General features: G+C 52.6%; 1 protein-coding gene across 1 annotated transcript in view; it reads right to left on the reverse strand.

Moving 5' to 3' along the window:
• Positions 1 to 14,606, reverse strand: part of Fat2 (FAT atypical cadherin 2) — an 89,541-nt gene extending 74,935 nt beyond the window's left edge. Inside the window, exon 1 of the mRNA XM_005376163.2 lies at positions 14,441 to 14,606. The gene's annotated coding sequence lies outside the window, so the exon portion shown is untranslated. The remainder of the gene's footprint in view (positions 1 to 14,440) is intronic.
• Positions 14,607 to 18,255: the final 3,649 nt, after the last annotated feature.

Genomic DNA, 18,255 nt, shown 5'->3' on the forward strand with positions numbered 1-18,255 from the left:
TTCATAAAGAACGAGCCTCTGGGTTCCTTGACCTGGACTGGAAAACATCCTCCTTTTCCCCTAAATCCAAGTGTGAAATTACAAGGGTTTTAGGTACCACCAGTATATACTTTCTGACCAACTTCGTTCTGGGTGTTTGGTGCTAGGCCTGGCTTTTCAACACAAAATCCTAAATACCATATAGTCTATTCATTACAAAAGTTTGAAGTGTGTGTGTGTGTGCGTGTGCATGCGCGCATGTGCGTGTGCACGTAGGTAACATTAGAAGGAAGGGTTCATGCCCTGAACCAGAATAAAAATTGTGGGGGCTGGGGATTTAGCTCAGCGGCACAAGCGCCTGCCTGGTAAGCGCAAGGTCATGAGTTCGGTTCCCGGTACTGGAGAAAAACCAAAAAAAAAAAAAAAAAAGAATAAAAATTGTAAGTGACAGTGACATTCCAGACGTCTGTTAATCAAGAAGCCTTGGCCACTGAGTAAGTTTTCTCCTTCATCATAGGGAGCCACTGAAGGCTTCTGAGAAGAAGCAGGACCAGGACAAGACTACACTGGGAAGAGTAATCCGACATCAGACTCAAAGGGGACTTTTCTCATTCAAAATTTTCCCTCAGGTGTCCACGAGGCTTGAACTCAAGCTCTACTGATTCAAGCCAAATGGAATTTACTGAGGTGGGGAGGCTGCATTTACTTTCACAAAACTTGGATGAATACTCAGTTCATTCTTGGTTTATAGGCAGCCGTGGCTGGGTTCTCACGCAACAAAACAAAGCTCAGAGAGCTAGAGACGGGAAGTGGAGGAGCCAGAGGCTTAAGCCCATTGGTGGGCTGAGTGACCTTGGGAGGGCCGCAGAACTCTGGGGCTTCACCTTACGTGTCTGTAAGGTAGCTACTCCTACCTACTTCCCAGGCCATCGGGGAAGGCGAGCAGTACGACCAGCAGGAGCTCTGGACGGAAAGACGCAGAGTAACGCCGTATTAGGAGCAGGACCACTTGGAAAATGGCAGCCTGACCCAACAGTGGGACCAAGAGGCTGTCTCAGGGGCCCTGACCATAAAAGCCAGAGAAGGGGCCCCCAAAAGCTAAACTGCCAAGAGCCCTCGAAGGTCATAATGTAATCACTTAAAGGAAGCAAAGTTCCCAGGCACTTAGGTTTGGGAGAAGAACAAATCAAAGGTGAAGAGAAAGTGTTTCCTTGTCCAGCCTCTTCTGTCAAAGCCACTCCATTACTCAGTATATATTAGAACATTCTAGAACAGAGAAAAAGATAAATGAGGGTCCTGATCTCATGCGGGTCTAGTGGAAGGGAAGGGATATTCACCACGTCAGGTGGTAAAAACTGATACGAAGAAAAGTCCTCTGGAGCAAGGAACAGAGAGTTAACAGGGAAGTGTGTGTGTTTTTTTTTCAAGAGAAGCCAAGGAAATGCTTGGTGACAAGATGACGTCTGAGCAGGAAGCTGAACAGGATGAAGAAGAGTCACACAGCTCTCTGGAGGAAGAGAGTTCTAGGCAGAAAAAACAGGTAATGGAGAAGCCAGAGCAAGGAGCCATGTGGACGAGCTCGAGGGCACCATGGAAAGAGGACTCCGGTGTGGACAGACAGGCGGCCCAAGGCCTCCAGTCCAGAGAAAAGACCTGCAGTAAAACGGGACGCCACTGCAGGATTATATGACGGCCACACAGGTGCAGAAGGAGAGAGGGCCGTGACGTTTGACATATTCTCTTAAACCCTTCAACAGACTGACACATTTGCTACAGCAACATTTGTCCACCCTTAATATATTGTTCTGTTAGGGGGCTGGGGGTTTAGCTCAGCGGCAAAGCGCCTGCCTGGCAAGCGCAAGGTCATGAGTTCGATTCCTGGTACCAGGAGAAAAAACAACAACCACAAAAAAACCAATATATTGTTCTGTTATTTGATAGTTCATTAGTTGTTAACATAAAAACACTGGGCACTTCATTCAAAACCCTAATTGCAGCTTGTCTTTCAGAAGCTGGAAGGCATAGCTTCTGTGCTCTCACAGGCCGCCAGTTGGCTGGAATGGAGCGGCGGTCGCCCCGCAGACACCACGGATACCCGCCTGGATGGCCACACGTTACCTCCCCAGAGCCTGTGCACCGTCGAGCCCACCTGGCTATGTGGGCATTCGGGTTCCCTGACATCCCAATACTCCCCAAGGCTCAGAGCAAACGACAAACACACCCGAGGTCTCTTCTTCCTGAGGTTGCCTGTGTGGATCCATGAGCTTCGCCCTGGAGCTGAAAAATCCTCAGGCGAGAGGGAATCCAGGACCTCAGGACCTGGGTTAGGGGGAGAGTGGAATAATTCTGCAGAGTAAACAAATCCAGCCCCCCTTCTGGGGATCTCTCCAGAGGGATTTGTAAGATCAAAACTAACTCTAGCTCAGCAGAACATTGACTATCTTTACCAATGGGAAGAGCTCAAGAAGGAGCAGGGGTACAGGTTAGGATGCCCAGAGGGGAGGATCTCTGGGACGGATCAGGGCACAGGTGTGACCTCAGCACTATGGATGGCAAGTAGGGACACTTGATTCTGTCCTCCCAGCAGCCTCTGAGAAGCCCCCAGGAAGTCAGGAGGTGTGGGCACAGGGAGCTCTCTCTGATCTAGGGGTGGCTCTTTGGGAGACAGGAAGGCTGTCCCCTGAAATCATGATAGACTCTTCAAGAGAACTGGGAAACTTTCAGAAAGAGCACAGAATAAAATGCAGAGGTCATGTTATGGTTTATATCTAGACGTTTCCCCAAAGCCTCATAGGTAGGGCTTCAGGGAGGTGCTCGGATTACGGGGGATGTGATACCCATCAGTGGGGTAGTCCACAGATGAGTTTATAGCTAAACGTGATGTTGGGAGGTGAAGTCTGGAGGTGGGTCACTTGGGGGCGTGCCCTGGCAGTAACCATCCCCCTCTCACCAACCTTGATATCTCTGTGCTTCCAGCTGCCCTGCCATGTACTGTTTCTCCTCTGTGATGCCCCTCTGCCATGCTGCCCTCCCTTAGAGCCAGATGGCTACCTTTGCTCCTTTAATTTGTAGCATAGGGGCTGGGGATTTAGCTAAGTGGCACAGCGCCCGCCTGGCAAGCGCAAGGTCGTGAGTTCGAGTCCCGGTACTGGAAAAAAAAAACAAAAAACAAAACAAAACAAAAAAAATTTGTAGGGTATAGGTAATGTGTCCCAACAATGAGAAAGTAACTAAAATAGGTCAGAATCGCCCACTGAATGGGCCTTACTAAGCAAGGCACTTACTATCCTATGCATCTTATCTCTTTGACTCACCTGAACCCTTTGTACAAGGGTAAGTTTTTAGACATATACAAAAGTCTCAATTATATATTTACCACAGAGAAAGGGTAACTGTGTGAGTTAATGGATCTGTTAAACAGATTAAATTCCATAATGCACACATATAGCAAAACATCGTGTTACAGACCATAGACATAAATATAATGTGGTGTTCCGTCAATTTGTGCAACATGTGTGAATTTAATCAATTTTTAAAAAGAAATAATTTTTTCTAAGAAAATAGGTGGAATCTAAACCTGCTCCAATAATTGTTCTAAAGCTTGGATAGGTGGTTGGGATCAAATATTTACCACATGCATGTCACACAGTAACTGCTAAATAAATACTACTGTTTGCCATCTTAAAATGTCATTAAGAGTATGTTAATAGGCTGAAAATATGATAAATGGGAGTGGGAGCCTAGAGTTCCAGTCCTTACTGCACCATCTTTTGCTTTCTGTGGAATTGCTCTGAAATTCCAGGTCTCCTTAGGGCACCATTTTAAAACTACTATGCAGGGCTGGGGGTGTGGCTTAGTGGTAGAGCACTTACCCTTGAATGCAGGGGGCCTTAGATTCCACCCCACATCTCACAAAAGCAAATAAAAATTTTTAAGAAATATTTTATATCTGATCTCTGCCTTATGAAGGTGAAAAACTATGTGCAGAGAAGGAAAGAGAGTGCTTTAAATTATATACACCTTAGTGGCAGTGCTGAAACCAGGGCCCAGGCTCCTTCCCCAGGGCTCTTTGCATTCACCGAGGTGCCCACCTGTACCCCCATCTCCTCTCCCAAGGTGGGGGCTCCCCGGGGACCCACTGTTCACATCCTCCTCTCATTCGCTAGCAGGACAGCATGGAGGAAGGAACCCAGCTCCAGCACCAGACCAGCCCTCAGTCCTGCCTTACCTGAGGCACATGGCTCAGCCTATCCACCCCTCAGTTTTCCCCTTCTGAAATGGGATGAGCCACACTTACTTCACTGGAGGATTTAAGAGCATGGTCGAGGGAAGCATTGGCATCAGGCCAGGCACGCGGTAAGTAGCTGGTGGGTTGTCATTATGACTACCCCAGTAGGCACTCAAGCAATGTGTGGAATGTAGGAATTCTCCGTATGTGTGCTGGCCCTCACCCATGACCGGGGAGCCCCTCGTGGGAGCTCCTCCTACACACACACACACACACACACACACACACACACACACACACACACGGATCTTGGGACATTCCTCTTCTGCCGGTCATTTGTGACAAAGTTCAAGCAGTCACTTGTGCAGCATTAAAGTAAGAAGACGTGTGACCTTCAACCTCTTTCCAAGGTGAACAGGGGGTGGGCGGTGGTTATGAGATGGTCAGGAGGAGGAGGACAGAAGGCGGGACATGTCCTGGTCACCTTAAACAAGAGAGATCTCCACATCTGTGGTGTTCTGCCACTGATATGTTGGGCTGATTTCTCTGGGCCCCAATTATATCGTCTGTAGAGTGAGGTCATTCAGCACAAGTCCCCTCTCTGTCCAGCACACAGTAAGCTGCCTGCCCAGGTGTCATCAGGCCCTACGGCCACAGAGAAGTGGATGCGGCTCCTTTCACCTGGCCCTAAGCAGCTACAGGGACAGGAGCTTCTCCTTGGTCCTTGTCCACGATAACATCAGCTGTATGTGGCCACTCCAGGCTAGGTCTTCCTCTCACCCAGATACCCCCAGGCTGCATGTGCAAGCTCTGGAGCAAGTTGCCCTGCATTGGAGCCCTGCCTTTGCTCAGGTTGTGCATGACCTTAAGCAAATCTTGGGACCTGATGGTACCTCCGTCTCTTCATGCAGCCTGTTCTGAGGATCGGGACAAGATAATGTGCACCAACCGTGCGACACCAGGTCTTGCAGGTGAGCCTCGTGAGGTTGCTGCTGTTATGAACATCACAACTCAGGGAGTGGAGACCCTGTTCCTTTGTAGGATGCCTCAGAGAGGGTCCTGGGCAAACCCCTTCATTGCACCGGGCCTTCACTGGTCCATTCATCTGGGAACTAGGACTCAACTAACCCTGCTGAACTAACCCTCCACCCAGCCGTGATGCCATGAAGATGGTGAGGTTTGGGAGTATGAAACGCTCCCAGAGGTGCACACACCTGGTCACTGCTAGGATGTATTGAGCACTTACTGCGTGCTGGGTTCTTTGGGAAGCACTTGTCACACATTGCCTCTCCAAGCTAGCATACAACAACCTTATAATTATCCTCATTTTGTAGATGATGTAAATGAGACTCAGAACAGTTACCTAATGTTATGTTTGGAATCCAACATGTCCCCCAAAAGGCTCACTGTGTTGAAAGCTTGTCTGCCAGCTGATGGGCTTTGGGGAAGCGCTTGGATCACAATTAATCCTAATTGGATGAGTCAGGTCACCAGGTATATGGCTTTGAAGGACAGGTATGTTTTGTTCCCTCCCCCTTCCAATCTGTCTGTCTCTCTCTGCCCCCACATGCACAGGCACCCTTCCGCCATGATGTCTCTGCACTGCCTCTTCCAGAGGCCTAAAGCAATGGACTAGCTGACCATGGACTGCAACCTCTGAAACCACAAGCCGCAATAAATCTTTCTTTCTTGAAGGTGTTTATCTAGGTATTCGTCACAGTGCCACAAAGCTAACACACCTCACTTCCAGGCAAGAATTAAAACTTGGATCACGCGTGGGTTAGGAAGAGCAACCAGGAAGACAGAGGTTATACGACCCCGCCACACACACGCCAACAAACAGGTTCTCAGCTAAGGCTCTGTTTCTAGGCCTGCTCTCACTCCCATCCCCTTAGTCTCCCCCGGCCCAGCCAGCCATCTGCCCTGCCCTCTGTGCCTAACAGCCTTGGACAGTGGCGGTGAACCTATGACACATGTGGTACTTGTTTTTCTTTTAAGGCAAAAGATGTTAACGTGTGAGTCTTTCTTTCTAAACTAAAGCCTCGGTTAAGTTGCAGTGTTGGCCCTTTGTGATAAATAAGTGGGGTTTGGGCAGTTTGGGCACTTGGTTCCTGAAAGGCTCACCATCACTGACCTAGGACAAAGCCAGGCAGATGGTCAGGTCACGGCAGGTGGGGAGTGGCCCTCCAGTTGTGGCACAAGCCTGGGAATTTTGCTGGTTGAGTCCTGCTGCTGAGCTGGCTGCACATGACCACAGGGCCAGAGGCCTGAGAGGGGTGAGGGGTGATTTGGGGGCATCCTCTGTGAGCCCAGGGTGGGGGGCTCCTGGCTCAGCCCCTTGGTTTCACAGTCGAATCCCTGGGTCTGCCTACACGGACTCCTCTATCTATGCTAACAGCTCTGCCTGGCCATGGGCAGCCCCGGAACCCAACAGGGCGCTGGGCCTCTGCTCTCATCTGCAAAGCTGGCCCTCGCGTGGAGCCAGTCATCCCCACCACTGGGAATCCCCTCAGGGCATGGGGGCAGGGACTGAAAAATAAACATTCCCAGCCCTGCCCTACATCTATTGAATCAAAACTCTTTGGGGCGAGGTTCAGGAAAAGACGTTCAACAAGTTTGCTGGGTGATTTTGGTGTGACCGGCCTTTGGATCTGCTGGACAAGGTAACCTTCTCTTTCTTGTAGCTTACCTTCTACGTTGCCTCACTCCTAGCTGAAATCCTTCACATGGCCCTACCCTAGGGAGAGTGGGGAGGCAGAGTTAGGGAAAGACTGCTGTCTTCCAGATTCTTGAATGTTAGTGTGTTGAAAATCAAAGCCTCACGCTCAAGAAGGACTTAGTAGGGCTGCCCAGGGCTCAAATGAGGTCACATTTTCCCTGTAGGTGCCCCCACTGGCCACTCTAAGGTCATCCCTGCTGCCAGGCAAAGCAGACGCAAATTTATTTCGAAAGTCAGCTGGAAAAGCGACGGGGGAGCGGGGGGAGCAACAGCCCCCATTCCTGCATCTGCACATCTGAGTTTACAAGGCTGAGGCTGCAGGTGTCACTGGCCCTCAGCTTCTCGGCCCCGAGGCAACTGCTGATCTTCCTGAGCACAGGTCTGTCCACTTCCACGTCAGAGACCCAGCACCTAGACCCAGGGTCTACTTCGATAAATAGAACTAACCCTGAAAACAGAGGACTTTCACCCACAAGCACACACCTTGTGACCTGACAGAAGTGTGTACATGCGTGCGTGCATGCAGGTATTCCTCACAAGAGCGTGCAGAGTACTCAGCTTAGTATTGTTAGCCCCACATTAAACACAGCCCACGAGTCCATCAAGAGCAGAATGTATATAGTAAATTTTGGTGTGGTCAGAGAAGGGAGTACTATACAGCAAGGAAATTGAACTATTGTTCTAGGCCATGGGACGGATGAATGCCATCGCATTATATGGGGTAAAAAAAGCTATACATAAATGAGTACATACTATGCTAGTCTAAGTATATGAAGCTTTAAACTAGGCAAAACAGCTATATGGATTAAATTAAGATAAAGCTACTCTCACGGAGGGAAAGTAGTTCATGATCAAATGATGTCTGGGATAGTGTCGAGTTCTGATCATTTATCTTAGAGCTGCACATTTACGATTTGTGCAGCTCTACAGTCCACATGTTATATTTCATAGAAAAGTATTTTAAAACACTAGTAAAAGACTTTAAAACAGACTAATTAAAATAATAAACAGGGGCTGGGGATTTAGCTCAGCGGCAAAAGCGCCTGCTTGGCAAGTGCAAGGTCGTGAGTTCGGTTCCTGGTACCAGAGAAAAACCAAAAAAGATAATAATAATAATAATAAACACAGGGCCAGGGAGGTAGCTCAGTGGCCCAGCGCCTGCCTGGCAAACACAAGGTCCTAAATTTAATTCCCAGTACCAAAAATAAATAAATAAATGAATAAATAAATAAATAAATAAACACACTTGAATAACAAACACATTCTGATGATTTGCAAATTAAATGAGGTTTCATAGAGATCAGATTGTGGACTCTTCCTGTCTCAAGAAACAAGAAGCCCAATGTGGTAGCGCATGCCTGTAATCCCAGCACTTGGGAGGCTGAGGCGGGAGGCTGACAGGATGATCGTTTCGAGTTCGAGACCAGACCATCTCAGAAACAGAATCCCAGGAGTCTTGCCAGGCATCCGGAGGCAGTGGAAAGCCCGGCCCCACCCAGCCCCTCTTGTCCTTCCTCAAGGGCCTAGGAGGACCGGGTGAGCCCACCTCCCTGTGTGCCCAAGCTGAGCCAATCTGCAATTTCTTCGGGCTTATGTCATGTGTGTTTCCTGTTCTCAGAGCAGTTTTGGGGTCCATTTTCTTATTTAATCCCCCGAGGAGCTATCAAGGGAGTGAGGTATATTTCTATATTATAGATGGGAATGCTGAGGCCAGGTCAGAAGATGTGCCCGAGGTCCTGCCGCTCTGTATCGGTGGCTCAGTCAGGACGGATGGGGACATACACACGCACGCACGCATGCACGCACACGCACACGCGCATGCATGCACACACACACACACACACACACACACTTGCATGGCTGCTGACACCAAACCCAACACTGCCCTGGCTCCGGATGGGCTCTCCCTAGTAATTGCAGTGCTGACCTCGACACCCAGAACTTGGGGAATACCTTCCCTGGGGGTGCTCAGAACCCTTCACCAGCCAAGGATGCAAATAAAAGCCTGACGGTCATCAAAGCCCAGGGGTTCATCCAAGGCCAAAGGCCAGTAAGTACAAAGTGCAGAGGTCCGACTGGAACCATGGTCTGTCCTTTGCAAATGCAGGCTCTCAGCACCAGAGCAATGGTTCCCAGGCCCACCTGGGTGGCACCTGTGGTCCCCCGGAGCTTGTGAATGCAGCTGCCTGGGCCTCACCCTCGGCCCCCTGCTCTTCTTTCATAGACTGAGGTTGGGCCTCAGGAATTTGTGTTCTTTTACATTAGCCCCAGGCATTTGGGAAGCTTGGCTAAACTAGGGTCCCATAGAAATAGGATGGTGAGAAAAAAATCAATTTAAAGGTAAAGTTTAATTCAGCAACTTCCAAACTAATTCACGGGACCTCCCTAGGGAGCAAAGCTCTAGCCACAGTGCACAGCCCTGAAAGGAGGGACCGGGCCATCCTTATATGTGCTGAAGGACTGGCTGCCCGGGGACAGCTGAGCCTTGAGAAGGGGCCATGTCCATGAGACGCACCAGGGGCTCCCCAGGGATGCAATGTCTGCATTTAGCTCTGGTTACTGGTTAGTCACTGTCTGAATTCACTTTATAGAAGTTCTTCTGCTGGAACTTGCAATTCATTCACTCTGATCTTGAATGTTTATGAAGAGAGAATTAAAAGGTCATGCTGACCCTTTGTCAGACACCCCAACAAATCTTTACATGGAATAAAGAGCACGTCAGGGACCCCACGGTGTGCTTCTCCCCAGATGTGTCCCGATTCTGGGATTTGAACTTTACAAGATGCTGTGGTTTTCTGAGTCAATTTCCCAGGACTTCAGAGCTTCCGGAGGTATGACCGTGCTACCATCCCGTGAGGTGAGCCCTTAGTTCAAGCTGACCATGCTGAATGTCCCACATGGGACAACTCACACCCCTCCAGAAGTGGAAGTGGTCAGGCCCCAGCTGGCACTTGAGCCCCTGGCTTCAGAGCTCCTGTGTACAACCGCGGCGCCGTGCAGACACCGGGCCCTCTTCTGTCTCCAGCTAAACTTCCACATGTCCCAAATGATAGGCTTTCCACCAGGAAGCCCTGCATCTGTCAGGAGGACTGAGGGGAGGGGTGCCATGGGGACAGGCTGCAGCTCTGAGGTAGGGCACGTGAGCACATGCGGCCCGCGCGCACACACATGCCAACGTTACCCCACAGCTGGCGTGTAGCGTCCTGCTCCACCGACGCCCGGGCCAACTGCCGTGGGCACTGGAGTCGGAGGAACCGGAGCCTGCTCCACCTCCACAGGCCCCCGCCCCCAGGGGGAGGAGAGCTGCCGCTTTCCGGCCTTTCCTGTCTCAGGAATAGAGAAAGGGGAGGGGAGGGATTTCTCTCTTCTGCATACCCAAACTGGGAAATGTTCAGATCGCCCCCTTCCCAGCGGAGATGGGATTTGGAGGGTAATCTGCTGATCACAAGGTGACCTTGGAATACCACCCACTGTCACCAGCCCACTCGGAGACAATAAGATGTCTTAACCATCCAGCCTGACCCTCTCCTTACAGTGGCTCCCGGACGCGGCTCCTTCCACTGTTCCCTCGGGTCTATTATGTCGAAGTCATGTCCCCACAGGATAAAGTCCTTATGTTTTCAACATCAGTGTGGGAATATTTCCACATCTATATATGGGTCTTGTTATGTAGCACAACTTGAATTTGCAGTCTCCCTGCCTCAGCCTACCAAGTGCTGGGATAGCAGGTGTGTGCCGCCGTGCCTGGCTCCCACCTTTTGTGACCTCTCATTTACTCCCTCGAACCTGATGTTCAGTGTCAGCTCCGCTACAAAGCTGTCGCTGAGCCTGTAACAGAGGCGCTATGGCGCCTCTGAGCCCCTGTGCCGGCCTGAGTTTGCCTGTATTTTTCCACCTACTCCAAACCATGAAAGCATCCATGGTGGGTCTGTCTCCCCCAGCTGTGACTTTTGGGGGTCCTGACATATCAAAGTGCTTCCTGAAGTGTCTACTGAACTAAGTGTCTGTTAAGAGAATCAAAGCTGCGCGGCTGTAGTGGTTGATTGATTTTGTCAACTTGAGAAGTTTAGAAGCTTAACTAAATTGGCTCAGCAATTCTACACCTGGGGGTGTAGAGGAGGCATCCTAGGGTACATCATCACCTAGATGATATAAAAGAGAAATGAGGAAGGACAGAGGGGCTTCCACTCTTCGGAGGAGCTCCAGTCTTTGCCCTCAGCCTGGACGTTGTCTCCTGACTTCTAGTGTAGACTCTTCGGCTTCCGCCTTGGATCCTTCAGCCTTCCGGTGTAGACTCATCAGTCTTCTGTTGCAGACCCATCGGCCTCCTGATAAGACTTGCACGGAATGCTGCAGTGAGCTCTGGACCTTGGACTGAATCCTTTGGTCTCCGGTGAGCAGACACCCTCTGCATGCTTCCTCATCCAGCTCTGTGGCTGACCGTAGTAAGCCAATCTTGTGATTTCTTCTACATTTGTGTGTCTCGTGTTATATCTGTTTCTCTAGTAAAACCCTGGCTGATACAGCAATGTAGAGGACTTGGCTTAACTTATGAGTGCACGCCGACCTAGGACATCATCACAAGCAGCTGCGTGCCTCCGGGCGAATCATTCTAAACCTGCGGTTTCACCTGTAAAACTGGGCTGACCGTGCTGTGAGAGTGCTCCGGGGCACTCCCGAGGGCCATTCCAGTTGGACAGTGAGGAATGTCTGCTTACTTGGGGACGAGGGTGCTGGAGCCAGGTGTGTGTATGTGTGCGTGTGCGTGTCTGTGGGTGCTGGATCTGTTTGACGAGGGTACCTTGCAGTCCAGCGATCAGCCTCACTGCTGATCCCAAACCGCCCCCATCACCGACAAAAGAAACGGGACCCTCTGGACTGGTCTAGGCAGAGCGAGGCAGAGGAACGTCGGAAGACGCGGGTCTCCGGCCTGTTTGCCCACTTGCTGTCTGACCTCAGCCAAGTGACCAGCCCTGCCCGGCGAGGCCCACGCGGCCATCTGTCTGATTCAGTGCTTCTCAGGGGCTACCGCGCAGTTTCCCTAAGCAGCAGTTCTCATCTCTGAATTAATCAGGACCAGAGAAACATCATTCACTCAGCAGGCGCATAAAGGGCTTCCTTTATGGGCCACGCACTGCGCTGGAAACAGGCACAGGGCCATGAGCGAGACAGACCTCGGCTTGCACCTCAGTAGGAGAGAGAGTATCAGTGGAAACATACACAAACAGGAACAATAGAATTGCGATCAGTCTTAGAACAGAACACTTTCAGAGATGAAAATCATCCCAGGAGGAGAGAGATAACCCAGGAAGTGATGGCTGGAAACGTAATAAATATGGTCCGTGCATTACCTTCCTGACCTTAGACGCATCACCCCATTTAATTCCATGTCGGTTCCAAGGAAAGAACTGTGACGTTCCCCATTTCTCAATCGAGAGACTGGGGTTTTTAGAGACATGGTAGCCCAGTCACACACCTCTAGGATTTGGACCCATACCTTGCTTTCTAAACTTGTCTGGGACCCTCCACTGCAGAAGTGTGGCGCTGTTGGTCTCAGTAATACTAGTGTGGAGGTCTGCGCTAGCTTGGCAGAGGCCACAGGAGGCTATGCCCGTGGGAGGTTGTACCCACCTCCTAGGGACAGGAAGCCAAGACAGCGCCTGTCCCAGGGGCACAGGAAGGTCCTCAACAGCAACAATGCCATCACCCCCAAGCACACACCGGTTTCCCTAGGGCTCGGCACCTGCCCCATGGCCTCAGACCCCCAGCCCTGCCTGGCCAGTAACAGTCCTGCGCCGCAGCTGTCACTAGCCCAGTGGCAGGAGAACTCCCGGGCCTCTGTGAGTTCAGTCACACTGCGGGAGAGGACAGAGGGAGTACAGCACGGGGCCAACTCACGGACAGGTGTGGCGGGCGCTGGCAGCCCCTGCCCATGAAAACTCAGGCGTAGCTGCTGTGTGGAGGGTAGGGAACGTCAGCGTCCCTCTGCTTCCAGTTCCCTGCGTCCTTAAGAACTAGACCACTACAAGTCACGGAATCAGAGGAAGTGCCACAGAGGACCTTGACTCACTCAGGCTCTTCCTCCATATTACGGATGGGGAAACTGAGGCAGAGGGAGCTAGTGACACAGGGGGAGTTGCAATTTCACTCCGTCCAGCTAGCCAACATCATGGGTCCAGAGCTTCCTGCCAGGGGTCTGGCAGGTATTCCACTTAGAGCCTCAAAGGACACCCATGTTTGCCTCCTCCTGGGTGGGGGACACTGAGTCCTTTGGTCTCTTCTACACCCTTTGCACGTGTCTACCTAACAAGGCTGTGGGGGTGAATCCCTTTAGAACAAATCTTAACAGGCACCCAGCACCTTTCCTGTATGTGCAGAGAAATCGGCCCAGAGAGGTATGAAACTGTCCTACCAACTGTGAGTCACAGACGTGATTAATGAATTCTCTTTTCACACTGCCACAATGGCCGGCTATGAAAAGTTGAAAATTCCCAAAGACCATGCAAACTCAGCCCCGAGCCCCAAACACAGGAAGCGTTCGACGAGCACGAGCCACAGCGACCACTGACGGTGACATACACAGCGGGCTCGTTAACATGACCAGCGTCCGCTCCCACCTGCAGAATGAGGCCGGAGGAGGAGAAGCACTCAGCTCCCGGGTCTGTTTCTCCACCTGCCCCCTCTATCCTGAGCCCAGGCGTCAGCTCCGGCCCATGGCCGGGGACAGAGGTGGCCTTCTGAGCCCGCGGCAAAGCTCAGCGAGGCTTTGCTGCTCCCACACTCGGGCTGACAGCGCGGTCCCCTCCAGCGGAGAGCTGAACTCTGGCCCTGCAGTCCTGCTCAGCCTCCCCGCCAGCTCTGCTGCCGCCAAAGATACCATCGGATTCCTGCCTCCCCGCCCCCACCCCGCGTCAGTGGCACCTCAGGTGGCTTTCAGGTCACAGCCTGTCTCAGCCCTTGGGGACTATGCATGCCCCCACTGTACAGTCAGGGAAGCCGAGGACTCAACCTGCTTGCCTCTAAAGAACTGCAGGGAGCGGGCCGACCGGTTATCCGGCTCCCGCTCGCCCAGCGGTTTCGTCTGTGATAGGGCTTCTGTGCCCTGCGACACACACAAGAAGTCGCCCTAGCACTTCCTCCTAAAACTGTGAAGGAAAATCACCCCCAGCCCCCGTGAAGTTTTCGTCCTCAGGAAGCACAAGCAGGTTTGATTCTCCCGGGGACAAGAGTCCAGCTCTGCACACGTGCCGCACGACCTTCCTAGCCCCTGAGGTCAGAGTCCCCTGAGCCCCAGCCCCAGCTCCTGGGCTCAGGCTGTACCCCTCACCCGCACACCTAGGGATCCAGGCCCAGGTGCCCCACCGTGCCCCTCCACGGCTGCCCCGGCCGGCCGGCTCCCGGTTCCTTCTCCACCTTTCAGGAACCCCCAAGACCGGCCTGCTCTGGAAGCAGGCACAGAAATGGATTTGCTTTGCAACCCCTGGCCCCAGCTTCCCTCCTCCGGTAGTTCTTACCTGGGCCCTCCGGGCAGGGCAGGGTGCCCCTGAGCAGAGTGGGCGGCCGAGGTGGAGCCCTCGCGGGGGCCAGGCGAAGGCTGGGGAGCTGCAGAGCCGCCGAGCAGGAAGGCGCTCGGCTCAGGCTCCGCGCAGCCCCAGCCCTAGAGGCTGCTGAGAAAGTTGAAGTAGGTGTGTCCCAGCCAGGAGGAGGAGGAGGAGGAAAAGGGAGGTGGGAGAACTGAGGCGGATCGTCGCCTCCTGCCAGCTCTCTGTCTCACCGAGAGCGAGGGCAGGAGCCAACTGGTTTGTGGCCCAGAGCTCACGGTGGGGAATCGAGTCATGGAAAATGACGGCCGGGAAGGAGCTGAGAAATCACCGGCTCCCCTTGCCGGTTCCACGGAGGGATACACTGAGGCTGTAGGTAGGGAGCACGCCAAGGTCACGCGGAGACACGCAGGCGCTGGCACAGGTTGCTGGGTGCTCTGGCCAGCGCGCTCCCTGCTCCCCTCCACACCCAGACCCGACCCTGCCAACCACACCCGCCACCCCCCAGCTCCCAGGCCACAGTACGTTGCCTCTTACCCTGGCACGACCACCGGCCAGGTCTGCTACTGTGGGGCGGGTCACTAAACCTCAACTCAGTTTCCTCCTTTTATAAAAATTGTGGCCGATAATAGCTCTTCCCAAAAAAAAAAAAAAAAAAAAAAAAAAAAAAAAAGACAAGAATATCAACTCAAAACCAGAATTAAATCTCAGCTGCATAAGTACCTGCCTGGCAAGTGCAAGGTCCTGAGTTTGATTCCCAGCACCAAAAAAAAAAAAAAAAAAAAAAAATAGCTCTTCCCTCGAAGGCTGGCTATGAGGATTAAATAAGACAAAGGTTGACAAAAGGCATTTAGCCGACAGAGTCCACCATGAAACAGAATTCCTCTTACAGTTATTAGGCTAAGTGAGGTAAACTCTCTGAGCTCAGACTCCCCCCATGTATAAAGCAGGAGTAGCAAGAAGTCCCACTTCGAGAGAAATAGCGGTGCAGCGCAAAGCGCAGCACCCCGCAACGCAGAGGACGGGAGACATCCCGGCTTCGATACATTTGTGGGGCGCCTCTTGCTCTGGTTCCCTCAGATGATTCCCCTGCCTGCCTTCTAATCACAGAACACTTTCAGCGTCCATTTGTTTGTTTCATGCATTCACACACAGGGGACGCAGAGGGATGTGAAGTAGTTCCTGCCTCACAGGTTAAAATCAACTCTATAACCGTCCTGTGGCGTTCCTCCCCGGCCCCCCATCTTAAAGCCCCCCCGGCAGCCTTCCTAGCAAATAAGTACATCTCTAATTACAGGGCACTCGTTACCTCTCCCAGCAATCGGTTTGGACTCAGGAATTTTACCTCGAGTTTGATGGAGCAGCAACCCAGGACTTGGTTAATCCACAAGAATTCTTCCCACCTTCACCATTACGTTGTTTTACGCTTAGGTGACCCAAGGCAAATGACTTCCATTTGCCAAATCTGTGTCCTCACTTACTAAATGTGGCCACAGTTGTGCAGAGGTCTCTCGGGACAGATCTGCCCTCCTTGCTGTGTAGCGAAGCTGGAGGCCAGGCTGAACTCTTAGAACATGATTGTGTAGTTTAGTTCGGACCCTGTGTGTAAGGAGAACCAGTAAGGTTCTGGTCATGTTGCTTACACCTGAGAAAGGGGGCTCTAAGTGAGAAATGCATTCCGGGAGGGGCCGCAGCCCCAGTGGGCCATGCCTTTAGGGCCCTGTCCCGGCCTCAGGGAGGACCACAGGGGCGGAGCAGGCTGCACACTGCCCAGAGGGCCCCCTACAGGTAGGAGTCTCTGAGGCCCCCTCCTCCAGGCTTCGTAGACACTGAACGAAAGGCCTAGGGGTTTACAGTGTGAGGAGAGCTCCTGCGATCACCGGTGCTGGAAAGGTTGCCCTGGGCGATTATCCACTTGGCTGAATGCTAAGCCAGTCTCCGGGTCTGGTCTAGTTAGGGATTAACTGGACGGAGGACCCGAGGGTGGCTAGGCCACCCCAGAAGCCCTTTGACTAGTCATGTGCGGAGTGTCTGGCAACTGCCTTCCTTCGGGCCCCCCATCCAGGCCCAGGAGGGGCTCCAGCCTGCCCAGCGCAGGGACTGAGGGAGGAAGGAGGGCTGGGATGGACGTCTAAACCCCACAAGCCGCCAGCATCCATCCCTGCCCTCCACTCCACTTCCCCCTTCTCTCCCAAGCCAAGCCAGGTCCTTCTCGCTGCTGGCCCAGGGCCGTCCCCCAGCCCCTCTGGTCTCCAGGTCTCCAGGTCTCCATGCACTACGCGGACACACCCTTACACCCTTACAGTGCCCACGCGCACCTGGAAACTCCTTACTCCTGAACCCCGAGCCTAACTTTCTCAACATCTGAATTCCCCTCGCTCCTTGCTGAGACGATATCGGTCCATCTTGGAGAGTGCACGGGCCACCTCCTCTCCGAGCACCCCGACTGGACCCTGACCCGAGCGAGAAGCAATCGCACAGTAAGAGCTGGGATTTCCATCACGCACTCAACTCTGCAGTCTGTGTGATGAACACCACCACACAGATTAGGCGCTATACCACTCTCCATTCTTTGGATAAAGTGATTGAAGCTCAGAAAAGCTTTCATTACGTACACTAAGCTAAGACTCAAGCCCCGCTCCGCAGGAACTCCCTCACTGCTGGGCAGCACTGCCTGGGTCCCCCCTCCACCTCCAGCCCTCTGGCTGAACTTTCTCTGACGCTTGGCTCTGTGTGTGGCTCTCCTTGCCTCAGCTCCTGCACCACTTTATTTTAATGTCTTCTGGGACAGAACCAGGCCTCGGGTTTTCAGCAGGTGCTACACATTGGTGTCCCCTGGGGATCTTCAGAGATCCTGATGCCCCGGCCCCACCCCAGACCGATCGCAGCCCGGTGGGTAGCAGCTGGGCATACGTGTTTCCTAGCACAGGGCCAGGCACAGAGGAAGTACAGAGCAGAGGCGCCTCTGGTCCCAAGTCCTCTTCCTAGACCTCCAGGTCCTTCTCGCAATGAAGCAGATGTGGGACTCTGAGCGTTAGCATCCCGTGCTGACATCGTAAAGTTCTCATAGTCTTTACAGGGATGTTGTAGGTTTCTAAAGGAAGAACTAGGGCCGGAGGTGCAGCTCCAGGGTAGAGCTCTTGCCTAGTATGCTCTAGGCCATGAGTTTGATCCCAGCACTGCAAAGGAAGTAAAGAAAAAGGAAGGAAGGAAAGAAGGAAGGGAGGGAGAGAGGGGTGGAGGGAGGGAGGAAGGAAGGAAAGGAGGAAGGGAGGGAGGGAGAGCAGGCAGGCAGGTGAGGAAAGCTGTCTTCTCCCCTGCGGACAGGCCCATCTCCTCTTCCCTCCCTCCCTTCCACCTCCTTGGCTATTTTCTCTGGAGCAACACCGCCGTATTCACCACATGAGCAGTGAGGTGAACTCTCGCCATGTGGCAAATTTCAAGGCACCCATCAAGTCTGGAAGCGCACGAAATATTATTTTAGTGTTTAACCAACTGGACCCCTCTGATGGCTTCCCGGGTAGGCTGAAGGCTCAGGTTCACTCAGTGAAAAGCTGAGGCAGCGTGCGCAGACACACGTGCAGGGCTGGCCGAGCAACCATCGGGGTTCCCAGGATGCAGGACTTTCAGGGACGGGGGCAGTCGCAGAAACACGGGAACTGTTGGTGACTGCAGTGGAGGGCTGCTGCCTCACCGCGTGGCTTGCGTGGCACGCACGGGACAGATGCTCCGTGAGCTGCTCCAGGCTCAGGACAGGGCTCAGCCCCTTCAGGACCCCTGGCTGAGGG

The sequence above is a fragment of the Chinchilla lanigera genome, unplaced genomic scaffold (genome assembly GCF_000276665.1).
Source record: "Chinchilla lanigera isolate Chin_1 unplaced genomic scaffold, ChiLan1.0 scaffold00007, whole genome shotgun sequence".
NCBI lineage: Eukaryota > Metazoa > Chordata > Mammalia > Rodentia > Chinchillidae > Chinchilla > Chinchilla lanigera.